General features: G+C 36.0%; 1 long non-coding RNA gene across 1 annotated transcript in view; it reads left to right on the forward strand.

The window, feature by feature from the left end:
• The window catches only part of LOC125691690 (uncharacterized), a 170,339-nt gene that overhangs the window by 141,809 nt on the left and 13,481 nt on the right, over nt 1–15,049 (forward strand). Inside the window, exon 3 of the long non-coding RNA XR_007376219.1 lies at nt 5,379–5,441. This is a non-coding gene — a long non-coding RNA (uncharacterized LOC125691690). The remainder of the gene's footprint in view (nt 1–5,378; nt 5,442–15,049) is intronic.

The raw sequence follows: 15,049 nt of genomic DNA on the forward strand, positions 1-15,049 counted from the left end.
ATCATAATAACTCCATTAAGTCTATGTAGTTAAATTAGTATATAGTCAATGAAATTGAAATCAAAATTAGGTTCAGCCTGGACATTACTTATTTAAATCCGGTCATCATTATTTTTAATTTCTTATCTAGACTATCTGAAGTCAGTTATGTGAGTGCTTATTCAAAGTAATGACTGGGGTTTTCTGGACACTGATATAATAAAATTGGTAATTGAATACACCAAAAATATGAACAGTTACAAATGTTGTGCATTAGAACCTACAGTGAAGAACTGAATCAAGCCTTCAACTAATAGTGGAACAATTTTTATAATGTAATGCTTTTATAAATGGACTTGAATTCTCCCTGCAGAGGTCTTGCATAGTGTATGGCTGTTACATACGTTGTAACAGAACTGCAGTTTAAACTGCATTTGGTGTATTGAAGCTTCAGTGTAGATGAAGTCCTTTGTTTCATACTGGATATGATTCGGATACCTGTACTGCTAGGTGCAGTGTACAATATCTCAAGTGGTTCCATGCAGAAAAAAAATGTAGTGCTTCTTGTCTAGATTCCCAAATTCGGATTTATAATCAACAGTTTAACAAAGGTATTTTTGAGTGCCTTTTTGGGCCTGGTTTGGTGATTCTGGAGGAGAGTGCCTATTACATTTAATTTAAAAGTAAAGACCGGAACTAGTAGCTGTTACGCTCTTTGCATTGATAACTCCTCTCTTATTTATGCAGGCTGCATCTGCTGTCACTCAGGTAATGTACTTGGCTCCAAATACAGAAGCTCAGATAACTGAACCAGAACTTTAATCACTGGACCCTTAACAATGAGGCTCAGAAAGCAGTAGTTTTAAAATCAGATATACATTTAAATATAGTGGGCTAATTTCTTTGCTATGCCGTGCGAGGTCTAATATATTTTTATTCATAGACTTTCAGACTTGCAACATCTCTTGCCTGCTTAGCACCCCTTCACCTTAGACTTGCTCCTCGAGGCAAACTTCCCTCAGCTTCCCAACATCCTGTGATGACCTAGAGTATCCTTCAAGACACTTCTGAGAGTGATTAGGTTTTCTTACAACTAACAGTTTTGAGAGAAAAATACTGTTCTTGTTGGTTGTCCTGCATGTTTTCTAATTCTTTGTGTTCATTATTGCTATTGTTTGATTCCTTGTGAATTATGTATCACCTTGTTACTTTTTGAAGAGGGAGAGGTATCTGATCATCATAATCATGTCTTAGTTAGACTAAAGACTCTTACTCAAGTCTTCCCCAGACAGAATACCATACATAAAAGACTGAGTTTTTACTATATCTGCAGTGGAGCTTTTACTGGTGCTCGATGTAGTATCTGTAACAAATAAACTATTGAAATGAAGAATGGGATCAGTTCTTCTTTTGGCAGTACTTTTAGATTTCAGAACTGTGGATGTCAGCATCCATAAATCGTTTAAGAACTGCTTAGGAAGCAAAAGTGAAATTAGCTCAAGTATGTTTTAACACATTAAAGAGGGGAGATAGCAATACCACTTTAGGCATAGGAATCTAATTCATTCAGAATTTTGTTGGTCTGAATGACTTTGTTAAAAGCGGTGACCCATAAGGATCTCTGATCTCCAAGTCACTGTGAGTGCCTCTGATAACAACTCCATGTCACACTTGTTTATATTAAAAGCTGGTTTTGCTTCTATTTTTTTAATACTAATTTCTAAAACTGTCTTTATTTATTAATTTGTCCTGGACAATTTGTTCTAGGTTTTCCTGCTTCTCACTTTAGCAGGGCAGTTGAGGTAGACAACACCAAGTTGAGTGGTGAAGTTGACACAACAGAAAGAAAGGATGCCATCTAGAGGGACCTGGACAGGCTCAGAAAGCGGGCACATGAGAGCCTAATAAGGTTGAACAAGACCAAGTGGAAGGTGTTGCACTTGACTTGAGGCAATTCCAAATATGAGTAAAGACTTCCCCCAGTTTTTATAAATACCTGGGATTTCCCTGACCCAAGTGCAGCACCCCTTACTTGACCTTGTTGAACCTTATTAGGTTTGCATTGGCCCACTTTTCCAGCCTGTCTAGGTCCCTCTGAATGGCTTCCCTTTCCTCCAATGTATCGACTGCACCACTCAGCTTGCCGTCATCTGCAGACTTGCTGAGGGTGCACTCTGTGCCATTGTGCACATCTGTGCCATTGATGAAGATGCTGAATAGCACCGGGCCCGAGACCGACTTGGGCTGCTTGTGATCAGCCTCCACCCTGACACAGAACCGTTAGTCACAACCCTTTGGCTGCATCCAGCAATTCTTAATCCACCGAACAGTCCATCCTTCAAATCCACACCTCTCCAATTTAGAGAGAAGGATGTGGTGAGGGACCATGTCAAAGGCCTTGCAGAAGTCCAGGAAGATGACATCCATTGCCTTTCCCCGTCCACGGAATCTGTCACTCCATCGTAGAAGGCCACCGGATTGGTCGGGCAATATCTGCCCTTGGTAAAGAAATGATTCAGATCACTTCTTTATCACTTTATCTCATATGTGCCTTAACATGGAGCAGATCCTCCTGGAAGCTATAATCTTCCCAGGTACAGACCCTTTCCAACCATAACCATTCTGTAATTAAAAGTATCCTTATTCATTAAAAGTTTCTTTTCAATAAACATATTCATAGACACAAGTGTTAATTTGTATCTGTCAATACTATGTGGAAACATGACTTTGATCTGAATCCCTACCAAGGAGGGTTCTCTAATTGTTTGGCTGAATACTTTATTTTCCGTGGATTTATCCAGTGTGATTTTCAGAGAACTTCTTATCTCCCATGGTTTGAATTTTTAGTGGAAACTAGTGTTAGCCTGTTTCTTCCACAAAACGGCATCTATGCATTTCCATTATTTCTGTCAAAGCCCTTATATGAGGAGAATTTTTCTTTTCTATGTGTATTGCAATATCTTGATTATGTTCATGAGTATTTGTAACTGGCTTTCTTATTTGAAAAAAGATTTTTTTTTTTATTTCACAGTGAATTTTTCACCAATCTGTATCAGACAACTTATACAAGTAACAGTAAGTCACCCAAGCTTACAAATGAAAGGAAGGAAAAGAGAAGCTTTTATTTTCAGTAACTCTTGTATTCTCCATTTGACCCCAAATCTGCCAAGATCCGAAGTGCTACTGAGTCTGATGTACCCCACTCATTCTGTTTCCCTGCACTTCATTCAGTAGGGCCAATTTTCTGTTTCTGTTAAGGACAAGAGCAATAAAAACAATTACACTATTGGATGATGAGAATTAAATTATGTAAATAAAACCAGTGTTGTCTAGTTTGGATGCTTATTTTTAAGCTTCTTCTTGAGATAGTTTTTGCAGAAAAATAGGCTGCACTGTAGGTGTGAGGTCAGTCTGAGTTGCAATTAAACAGCAGAACAAAAAATCAACTTCAGCTCTGTATTTTGGGCTTGAGATTAACTGGAAATGCTGGAAAGTACTGTATTAATACTGCTTATAAAAGTAAGAAGTTAGTGATCTAATTTTCCTAAATGGAAGTTAAATGAACGTCTTCACAAAACTATCCAGTTTTATTTTTGTTTTGCCAAGAAGCTCCTAATTTTTTTGAAAACCATTCTGTCACATTTTGGTTTTAATCCAAATTCATCAGTATGTTTCAGTTTTATTAACGCAGGAAAAAAATGTAGTTCTTTTTCAAATTCATTGGCTAATGAATGTTGTGTTATGTATAATTTCCAAACTATAATCTGAATTAGTATCTGCTTTAGGAAACATTCTGAATAACATGATATTAAATGTATATGTTGCCAAACATTTACTATGTGTCATTTTCTAATTTATTAAAACTACGAAGTGTTGAGCCAAGATTGTATCATTACACATTCGTGGAAACTTTTCATTCCGTGTGATTTCGTTAGAACTGATAAATCAATGAAAGCAAATAAACAGCTTTTACTGATCTTATTTTGTTCTGTTCAAGTCTGAAATGTAAGTTGTATGGATCACAAAACCCATGTTTGCTATACAGGGAAAATCAGTTAAAAAAAAATAGAGAAGGAAAAGTAATGAACAATATCAAAAACTGTAAAATGTGTAGATATCCTCCTACACTCAGATAATAAATATTCCTGACAAGTTCAGTGTGCCTTGTGAAGGTTAGCATAAGGCATTATGCTTGACTTGAACAGACAAGCAAGAAACCTTGCAAGCTGCCTTGTGAAATGAATAACATAATAAATTACAGAATAGCAAATGAATGGTTAATGACTAAGAAAATCTGACTGACAAACACATGGAGCATGAATAAAAGAGAAATGAATCCCCAAAACCATTGTGTTAAGCTACGTAAAAGAACAAGAACAGTGACTTTCACTGTTAGACTTCTCTGCAAGCTACTTGCCTTCAAGAAGCTCCTTGGAAATGCTGATGTTTCTGCTACTGTTCTGTTTTCATTTCAGCTCACTGGAGAGGTGTTGATCAGGCTTTCTGAGTGCATCTTCAATATTCATTGATAAACCTGTGAGAATAGAGAAAAAGCAGGGATGAAATCCCAGCTCCACTGAACAATTTCAGTAGTACCCAGATTTTTTCTCTGTGATGTGCAGCTGTGCAAGCAAATTTGCATTTTGATTTCAGAATTGTAAATGTAAATGGCAATGCTATGAATGCAAGAAGGGTCTTGTATGTACTGATTTGTAGGTTCAGGCAGATGGAGCTCTATTTAAGAAAAAGTTTTTAAAAGGCCACTTTAGAACTCAGCATATCCAATACAGTATTTAATTCTATTTCCTTTAAGTTTGAAGAAGAGTTTCAGCACTTTATCCCTTCAAGTTTTATTTGTAGATAAATGCAGATGATGTCTTTCACAGGACACATTAAAGCAACCTGTCTTCAGCATGTCAGGTCTGCAGTTGGTAGAAAAAAGGAAAAGAAACTTTTAACTTATGCGGTTCCCAGTTCCTTATCCCTGGGGAAGCAGCCAGCCCTCAATGTGCCTTGACCTCAATGCTTTTCAGCACTGTCCTGCCTAGTGAATTCACCCTGTCATGGGCCCAGCAGTCCTTAGATCTGTTCTAACTGAAGGCATCTATCAGGTTTACAAAACTGACATACAGCTATCAGATTCATAAGCTTGAAAAAAGAGAGAAATAGCTCTCTTATGAAAGTGAGGATGAAAACTGGAATGGCGTGTCATAATGAACTTATTGTAAATGCAGTAATAGATCCCTTGCAGAATAGCAGAAAACAAAATATATGGCATTTTCTTAAGTTCATTTGATACTTAGATGTGTTTCTAGTTACTGTATTACTGTAATAGTGTAGACATAAAAAGCATGAACTTCAGTAGAGCCATGATTTCACTCCAAATTTTTACATTTCAGGATATTCACCACTGACTGACATCAGTAAGGAGGATTCTACATGGCCTGCTTCTCTGCTGCCAGGTACATTTTATTTCTACTATAATATTTACTAGTTACATAAGTTATCTGGAAACCTTCGAGCTAATCAAGACTATGTTACAGACAAAGTAAATTGTAGTTTCCACTCCAGTGAATTTATAAACAAAATGTTGTGACAAAGTGACTGTGTAGGCAGAAGATAAGTTTATCAGAAATAATGGAGTGTTTTCGTTTTGATGTTGGCTTTATGTATGTTTTTTATCACCTGGAAAATTCTAAAGATTGTTTGTCAGACAAAGAATTTCAAATTAATTTGTAGGAGCACAATGGTATTGTTCTGACAACTTTCATAAAGGTTTCCCTAATATAGGAGGAATGGACTAGGAGAAAATATGCAGGTGTTAATAAGATAAACCTTCCTTAGGCCAGTTGGCATTACAGAAAATGTTGAAAAGAAAAAAAAAACCTGCCAATTAATTTATGTGGTGGTTTTATGAGCAAAGAAGGTGAAGGGCATTGGGTGTAACAAGGCAAAGCTGGCAGTGCTTTGATGGCAGAGTGAAAATCCCCTACCTCCTCCCCTGGTTTTGTGACTTGACAGTATTGTTACCCAGAGCTGTATCACACCAGCACGTTAGTTTAACACATGCACACGTGGAGAAAAAGAATGCTTTATTTAAATAGTTGCAAGACTGTACAATTCCAGAATATACAGCTTCACTCACTGTAGTACTTTCTGGTATTTGTGGTGTAATTGCATAGTCATATGTTACCAATATTAAAAAAAAATATTATGGACACTGTTACAAAGCATGAAGATTTGTTGTCACGTTAATTGTCAAGATTCCATTAAAGTCAATGTAAGTACCCTCATTGATTTATTTTAGCCAAATCATTCTGAGCAGGCTTCTTGCACAGTTAAAGAGAATGATGAAATAACTGGTAAATTGCGATCTTGATTTTTGTAAAATGTTCAGGCATGTATGGATGTACTTTTAATTACTTGTCACCCAAAAGAAAACTTGTTTTGCAGAACATGCAGAGAAACATAACAGATCCAGGATCATTGCACAGCAAAGAGAGCTTAAAAGCTCTCATTTTATTTAACCTCTTGATATTTTCTGGTTTACTGTGTTTAAGTTTACTCTCACTTGATTCTGCAGCATCCGTTATCTCAGTGGAAAGGGGGTAGAAAACACACATGCTGCTCCTTAGAAATCTAATTTACTTTACAAGAATATATTAAATATAATAATTTAAATAAGATTGCTGAATCTGCAACAGCGATGTCATGAATGGCAAATCAAAAGGCAGTCCTCTTTCTTTACTCTTTGGAGTGAAGACCTCCTGCAGTCAGGCTATTGTATTGATCAGGTGCAGAGGCCTTAACTGGGGATGACAATGCTAGAGCAACCCTCTCTCTGTTCTTTGTAGGGGCTGTGAGTGCCTTTTATCTGTTCTTGTTACATCCTTGCATCTTTAATATATATGGGTTGTTATACATGTGTTGGCCTCACATTCTTTTTTCTCTTTATTATGCCCTAATAACATTTCTATCCAGGTTTCAAGGCTGTGTTTCCTTATTAATCCATAATTGACCATTTGTCATTTATGCTTATTCCACTGGGGCTTCTGCTGTCATCCTATACTTGTGCTTTCAAGGACCCATACTACAGAAATGATTAACGGTGATTTCCTTTAGGGGATTTACTATCCTTTCACTAATAGTAGGATCTCAACATATTAACACAGGAAATAATGCCTACTGCCTAGCAGAGTAAAAATATGAGATAAAGCCTTATGCTAGGTTTTGGATACCCAGCTGTAGCCAATGGACCATTCAAAAGATCTATACAGAACTTTGAAACGCATTACTATTCCTGTATGATCATCTTGTAAAACAGAAACACACCCTAATGCACAGGGTCAGCTTATGCACAGTTATCGTAGATAGATTTATCTTTTGTTTATAGATGTGAAAGAGTTACTATATCTCAATAATTGAACAATGCAGTAAAATTAAAATTATACCTTCAAATACCAGTTTTCTTGGAAGTCTTCTAAAAATGTCTTTTTCCTTGTATTAAATGGACCAGATTGGTACTATGTCAACATGTTGTAGACAAAAGGATTCCATTTCCTTAAGTACTGATGGGTATATTTAACTCATTTTTATTTATTTATTTATTTATTTTTGTACTGGTTGATCAATGAAGAACATTATTTTATGTGAATATAGTCAAACCAAATGGTCAGGTTTACAATTGACTTGAGCTGCTATGAATGATTGTTCCACATGTGATTTGATGACTCTGTATGTCACCCTTAATACACATGATGCATTTTGCATTCTTGTATCTTTAAGTCTAAACATACAGGTAATAATTTAATAGCAGAAACTTTGTTAGGGTACATTTTTCTTAGTTAAGCCACTGAAGTTTAAGAGTGATTTGTCACAATGTGTCCTGGTGCCTAATAAATGCACACCTGAGAGGTCTATATATTGATAGTATTTCCTATTGAGAGAACATTTAAAATTTTAGTTGTGAGGTATATACTTTAAGGCTTAACTAATATATATCAATGAGACAGACAGTGAAATCGAAATAGGATGGAAGTCTTGCTTTTTAGCATACATCTTTTAGATATAAGTAGGTTTTAAAAATTAATTGAAGTACTTATCCAGGTATCACAGATACATACTGTCCCTGTGTTGTTAGGAGTCAGACAAGCAAGTGCTTTTTGCTGAACAAAAGTTTAGACTACTCTGTAAATTATTACTAAATAATTAGTAATGTTTGTTTACAAGGTTACAAGGTTACAAAAGGGAACAATAAACCCCAAGATGAAACTCATAAATATTTCATTATTTTTAGACATATTTGATAGAGAACAGCATCAACAAACAACAACAACAACAAAATAACAGCAAATCCAAGCAGTTTTATCACCATGACTCAATATTGCCAAAATTCAAAGAAGCATATGTTATGACCGCAAGATGTATGAGGAAATAAACAAAATGCACAGTTAAAAAGGGTAAAGATTTCAAAAGACCAAAGGAAATAAATGAACCCTGAATATTTACTGTGTAATCAGTAGGTAGTAGCAGTGTCTGATCAGAGCGTATTTCCAGATGTAAGTTTTGGAAGTGCCTGATTTGGATTATAGAAAATGTGATCTTCAGTTAATCAGTTGTGTATTAAGCTGTGATTCACTCCTTGCCTAATTGCCAAGATATAAACATAGCAGTAAATAAATACTTTAATGCCATTTTTATCTGCAAATGATTTAGTTCAGAGATCAATTATTGTAGTTGATATTGTTGATATCTTGAGAAATGGCCTTATGCTCTTTAAGCTACAGGTATAATTCTGGCAACTCTAGAATTTGTAATCTTTCAAAGAGATCCTTGGTTGACTTCACAAGTACCAGCACAACTGTATTCTGTAACAGATATAGTAATATAATGGGAAGGATAGGAAAGAGAAAGATAGTATGGAAGATGCAATAGAAAATTTTTGAACAACCTAGAAGGCTTCTGTATGTATTGTGGTAAGAAAAAAACCCTTTAAGACACATCTATAGGAGCTATTGAAACCAGGCCTGAACCACTGATTGATCACCTGAGGCAAGGACTGAGTCAGCCCTGGGAGCACAGCTGAAGGCCATTCAGCTGTGTGACCAGAAGGAGTGGAGCCTAGCTGCACCTCTCCTAGACCCCATTTAAGGGCTGACTGTGATTGAGGAAGGGTCTCTTTCTAGAGATCCCTTCTGGAGTTTTCTACTATGAATCTAGAACATCGGTGAGCATTTCATTTTTGATTGTCTCTTTCCACCATGATAATCTTTATAACTATAAACCTGCAAAATACTATCTGAACCTTGCTACTCTTATAACCATACTTTTGTTAGTTGTATAGACACAGCTGTTCGTATTATTTTTTGACCTTGTGTCTAAGTCAGTAGAAAATTGTTGATGATATATGACAACATTTTACTTCTAGATGTACATTTTTAATTGATGACAATCTAGGATAAGGTTTAAATTTTCACGATTGGTATGACAACGATAAAATATGTCATTTCGAGGGAAATAGAGGTGATGAAGTAAAACATCTATGAAAAATAGTGATCAGTGTGTATTTAAGGCTCATGAGCTATGTGTTCTTTATTCCATACATATCAGGTATGACATTATTAGACCAAAGAATGTTCCTTTGTTTTGGGTAGCGTATGGGTGGTACTTGACCTCATGGCGTTATTGCTGTTAGTACGGAGAAGTTAATGAAGGAAAATGAAGGAAAAGCTAAATGATGTGTTGATAACGCTGCGGGGACTTTGGCTACTTAGGCTTTTGGTTTTTTTTTGAAGGGTCTTATGCATACCAATCTAGAACTGGATAGTCCATAAATACAATCTATACAAATATTGTATTTCTTTTGCTTACTTTGGGATCAATGAATTAGAAATTTCCAAAGTGGTGTAGAGAGAGGAAGCAGTTTAACAGCACCACATGGAAGAAAGCTTCTTACTCACTGCCAGCTTATAGCATTTCTAAATTTTAATCTATGAATTGTGTACAGCATCAAGTGTAATTTTAAATTCACATCTTCTAGGAGGCAACACTTTCTGGTTGAATGAACTTCTGTAACTGTACTCTATGCTCTCAGTATTTTCAGTTGCAAGCACTGTTCTGATGTATAATTAAAAGATAAATTTCTCGATGTATTAAAGGAAAGAAAAAAGAAAGGAAAAAGAAGTTGCAATAATTCCCTTAAACTTTACAATAATCTGTCAATGAAGAAGGATGAGCAACCTTACTGTTCTTTTTGTACTGTTACATTGCCACTGAAATCAGTCATTGATTGTGTTATATGACATGAAATCCTCTGGGTTTTATATACATACTGTTCTCTTGTTTTGTTTTCAGGCATATTGTTGTCTATGTTAACTCCATAAACCTATAATTAATTCCCTACATATGGTTTATTCAGAGCTTTCTAGTCTTAATGAAATTGATATATATTCTACAGTATAATAAAGCAGTATAGAAACTTATTTTAAATTGATATTGCCTTAAGCCAATTTAATTGACCCAGTAATAACATTTAAACCGACCCAGATAATCTGATCTACATGCAATAGCACTGCGCTCTTTGCAACAGAAATATTGCTACGTTTTACACAGTAGTAGCGTGATGATTACATTAGGAAACTGACTGTTAAGTAGAGCCCATCTGCATTGCTCTGGAAATAGGTTTTATTGGTCATAATAAAAAATAACATGTGTAATATGTGATAGCTGCATAAGGCAGAAATGACCATTAAATTTTTCCCATGCTATATACTAGATTCATCAGTATGAAGAGCTTCCTTTTATCAATGTCACGGTTATGCATGACATGGTCTATAAAATTCCTAATTCCTGGAGAGAAACAGTTCCTGTCGAACATATTTTGTGCGGTTCACAATGTTTCTTATTACTCAAGTAAAAAGAATTAGCCACTGAGCTGCTTAGTTAGCAGTGTTTTAACATATGGAATCTCAGAGTCTTTAGAATCCTTTGGCTAACAGATAATAGAATTGTAGGATGATTTGAGTTGGAAAAGCCTCCAAGACAACTACTTCCTATGCCCTACATATCCTTTATGCATTAAGACACAGATCCTTAATGCATTTTAAAGTTAAATAACTAAAAAATATGAATATACAAATGCTCTAGGTAAAATATGAATTACTTCAAGATATCGAAATATCGTGCATGTGCTGTATGACAGGTTAAACTACAAATAATTCTGGCTAAAAATTATTCTAACCTTCCTACACCTTTCTCTACTCTGGAAACCAGTAATTAGCTCCCCCCCCCCCCCCCCCTTTTTTTTATTTATTGTAGAAATGTGTAGCTTTTGCTTTGTATACTTTCGTGTCTTCCATCTCTGTATATGACCATTCATTTGAACATTTTAAGTATTCTACTGTAGCTGGGTGTGCATGTTATACCTTATCCAAAACTATTTTGTCAAGAAGAGTAACTCTCCCTTTTTCACCATTGTAATCACTTCTTCCATGTAAATTCCTTTCTGAAATCTCCCCCCTCTAAGATTAGACAAGTGAAGACAGTGTTATGTCCCTTGGTTCCCTTGGTTGACATGGTATACTCAAAATCTTAATTACTTTTGATTCATAATTGTGGAGAAAGCTTTACAGCATTTCATTGTTGAAAGGGTGTTTAAATTCTCACAGGACCTTTTCTAATACCTTTTGTTAATCTTTCATCAAACTCCTTGTAGCTGTGAAAATGATTAATTCAGATTTTCACTGCGCAATGCGAGACAGAAATCCAGTTGACCATCCATTGAAACACACTGGACAAAGTGAAGCCAAGCAAGGCATAGAAGGCTTTGTTTCTATGTGGTTAGCCAGTAATTCTTTTCCATGGAGTTTTGAAATTCCAGGTGCAGTGGCATCCTGTGTCTCGCTTTTATTCGGTGCTGGAAGTGTACTGTTAATATGGGGTTTCATGAACTAGTAATATTCAGCAGCTCAGAACAGAATGTGAAGCTGTGTCTGACAGCTGCAGAGTTCAGTTAAGACACGATCGCCCTTTAGCTGTTGAAGGGGAGAACTGAAACAAGGTGGGAAGAATGAAAGAATGACACATTTTGTAATGTGCTTTTGGGTATTTCTGATGTACCACGGAGTCCCTTAACTGCTGTTTTAAATGCACTTCCTGTCTTGCCTAAGGAGTGGTACTAACAGTGCTTCCTGAAGGCTTTCCCTCCTTTGAATCCCCGAGGGGGCCAATACCATGCAGCTCTGTAGTGCCTCTTAAGAATTTCTGTTCGTGTGCTACATACCATGCTATATTAAGCAGAAACTACGGTAGCTGGTGGAAAAATGGGGATTTGTGATGTGCAGGCTTTAGGAAGGTTGAGAAGGCCAGTAGTGCTACATGCACGTGGTCTAATCTCGATCTGTACTAGAAAAAAATGGTTTTAAATCATCGTTTTTTCAGATGATTATTGCTACAAGCAGCTTCCTTTTGATGAGGATTGCTATTCATAGAAATAAAGATATCTGCAAGTGTGAGATTCAGTAAGATCCGTTTTCTTCATGTGATCAAAAACATCCATTCCTCTTTGAAGGTTTCAGCTGTGCAGTTGCTAATTGCTGTATCATACCAGCTCCTGAATTCCAACCCAGAGTGAGGTGATTTTCCTTCATTGATTAGTAGTTTCCTGATGGGTGAGAATGAGAAAGCTTTGAAAGCAGGAGAATGTGTCTAATTCTTTTTCTCTCAATCTTAGTCTGTAAGTTTGCAAATTCTGTTACTTCTCAGTAGCACATCTGTGAAATCAGGTACATTGGATAGCTGATGACCTGATAGGAGCGTTCTAAGAATTTGATAACGTTTTCCCAGTGCTCTAAAATTGGCTCAATTCAGATTATATTTCCAGATAAAACTGTGTAATTTTTTTCCACAACTACAGCTCAAAAAGAGTTTTAATCAGCATTTTTGCTTGAATGCTAGGAGCCTCTTAGTGCTCATGAGGTAAAACAAAATAACCCTTAAAAATATTCTTTAAGTTTAATGTATACTTAATTCTATGTGATTTAGAAAAGCATGTGGATTCTAAGACCGGTGACGCCATACTTGGATTGCTGAAAATTCATGATGGAATTCTAATAATAAATAAAGCTGGGAAACTTGGAGCAGAATTAGAGCAAACTCAAGATTTTCTTGCTTCCCACAGGGATTCAATCACACAGTATGAGGGGGGAAAAAAACAGCCAAACTTCTGATAGCCATGCTCCTTTTACCCATCTTTGCTGGTAAATGTATCTTCTTATTTTTCTTCCCCTGGGTGCTCTAATTCAACCATTTGTTACTTTGTATTGTGTTGATTTTGCATTGCGGACTACAGTCTGAAGGATTGAAAGTATGGCAGGTATTCCAGAAAGATACGTTTAAATTGTCCCCAAAACGAAGGACAAATTAGTAAATCCTGTACTGAAAGCAGACATCAGACTATTATACAAAAAGACCTAATTCTTGCCTGTTTGTCTGTGACTCTATTCAAAGAGGGTATCATTTTAAACATGCAGAAGCCAAGTGCTGTGGATGTGATGCATTCCCTCTAAAATCACAGTAAGCTCTTTTGTACATTAATACTGCCAAGTTATAACAAAGATACCTCTCCGTGATTCTGAAAATGCAATTAGTAAATTAATGTTAATTTATATGTAGCAGTATTTCCACCAAATTGAAATTGTTTTAATTCAATTAAAACTGTGAGGAAACGCTTAGAAATCAGACGGATTACAGATAGCAAATACTTGCAGGCAATCTTCCTACTTCTGCAAAATTGACCTCATTTTTTTCCTCTAGTATTAAAAAGAAAATAAATCTGTAGTAATGTTTTGTAGTTACAAGTATTAACTTAATTGGATTTTTTCCCTCTCGTGTGCTACAGCTGAAAATAATTTGAGCAAGAACAAAAAGCCAGCAAGCAATAACATGTAAACATTTTTTAGTCAAACTGTACACTTTATGTAAAACATGAAATGAATCAATTCTCTCTGTGTACTTCTTCAGTAGAAGCTTTCAAAGCGTGCAGTCTTATTCATTCAGAATATTTAGTGCTTAACATCTTTCATTTTGCACTGGTTAAAGACATCTCTTAATTGCAATTATTTTCTACTTAATGTGATTCCTTATCATAGCACTTGAATGGAAAGGGGTTAAATTTCATTCTACTATGCTTAATTATGAAAAAAGAAAACAAAAAAGGACTAATGCTTTAATGCAAACAAATACACCCTGCCTCCCCCACCCCCCCAAAGTTTCAAGAAGGTTGAATTGTTCCAAATGGCTATGCCAATATTTCCTATGTGTCCCTAAAGTTTCTTTGCACAATCATCTGTGCTGAGTTAGAAATTGTACAGCGAGGACCAGAATCACCAGCAAGTGACTAAAACAAATAACTGACTAAGCAAATAACAAATTACGAAGAGAGAAATCTTTCAATTCCAATGAAAATGACTTTGCAAGGAACAGAAGTTTTTCTTGAACTCATGCCCTACTATGTGACTATTTAATAGGGAAAACCATGTCTTGTTGTATGTCAGTGTATGGGAACTGCTGAATCATGGACTGAGCCTCTGATTGATCACCTGAGGCAAGCCATGAGTCAGCCATAGGAGCACAGGTGAAGGCAATTCCACCTCTGTCCACCCATTAAAGAGTTGACTACCAGAGGGAAAGGATCTCTTCTGGAGATTCCTCCTCTGGAGTTTTGCAGCAAGCCCAGGATGCGGGTAAGCTTTCTATCTATTCTCTTTTTGTTGTTACAATCTGCTCTGCCAAACTCTCTTCTTATAATCTCTCATAATTGTAACATGTTTATATTCATTGACTATACGCTCAACTAGAATTTTTATGTTGTATTGCTATTCTTGGACCTCCTCTCAGCCTGGCAAAGGAGGAACATCACCTTAATGCCCAACAGATATTAACTTGCATGGGAGGTGAGTTCCTGGAGGCATTGGATATAGAGAAGGATGCATCTCTGCTCTTCCTGAAGGTGGGATCTGATGATTAGAGATCTTAGCATTAACCAAATAAAAAAAACAGAAATCATAATGCT

Source organism: Lagopus muta, chromosome 4 (assembly GCF_023343835.1).
Source record: "Lagopus muta isolate bLagMut1 chromosome 4, bLagMut1 primary, whole genome shotgun sequence".
NCBI lineage: Eukaryota > Metazoa > Chordata > Aves > Galliformes > Phasianidae > Lagopus > Lagopus muta.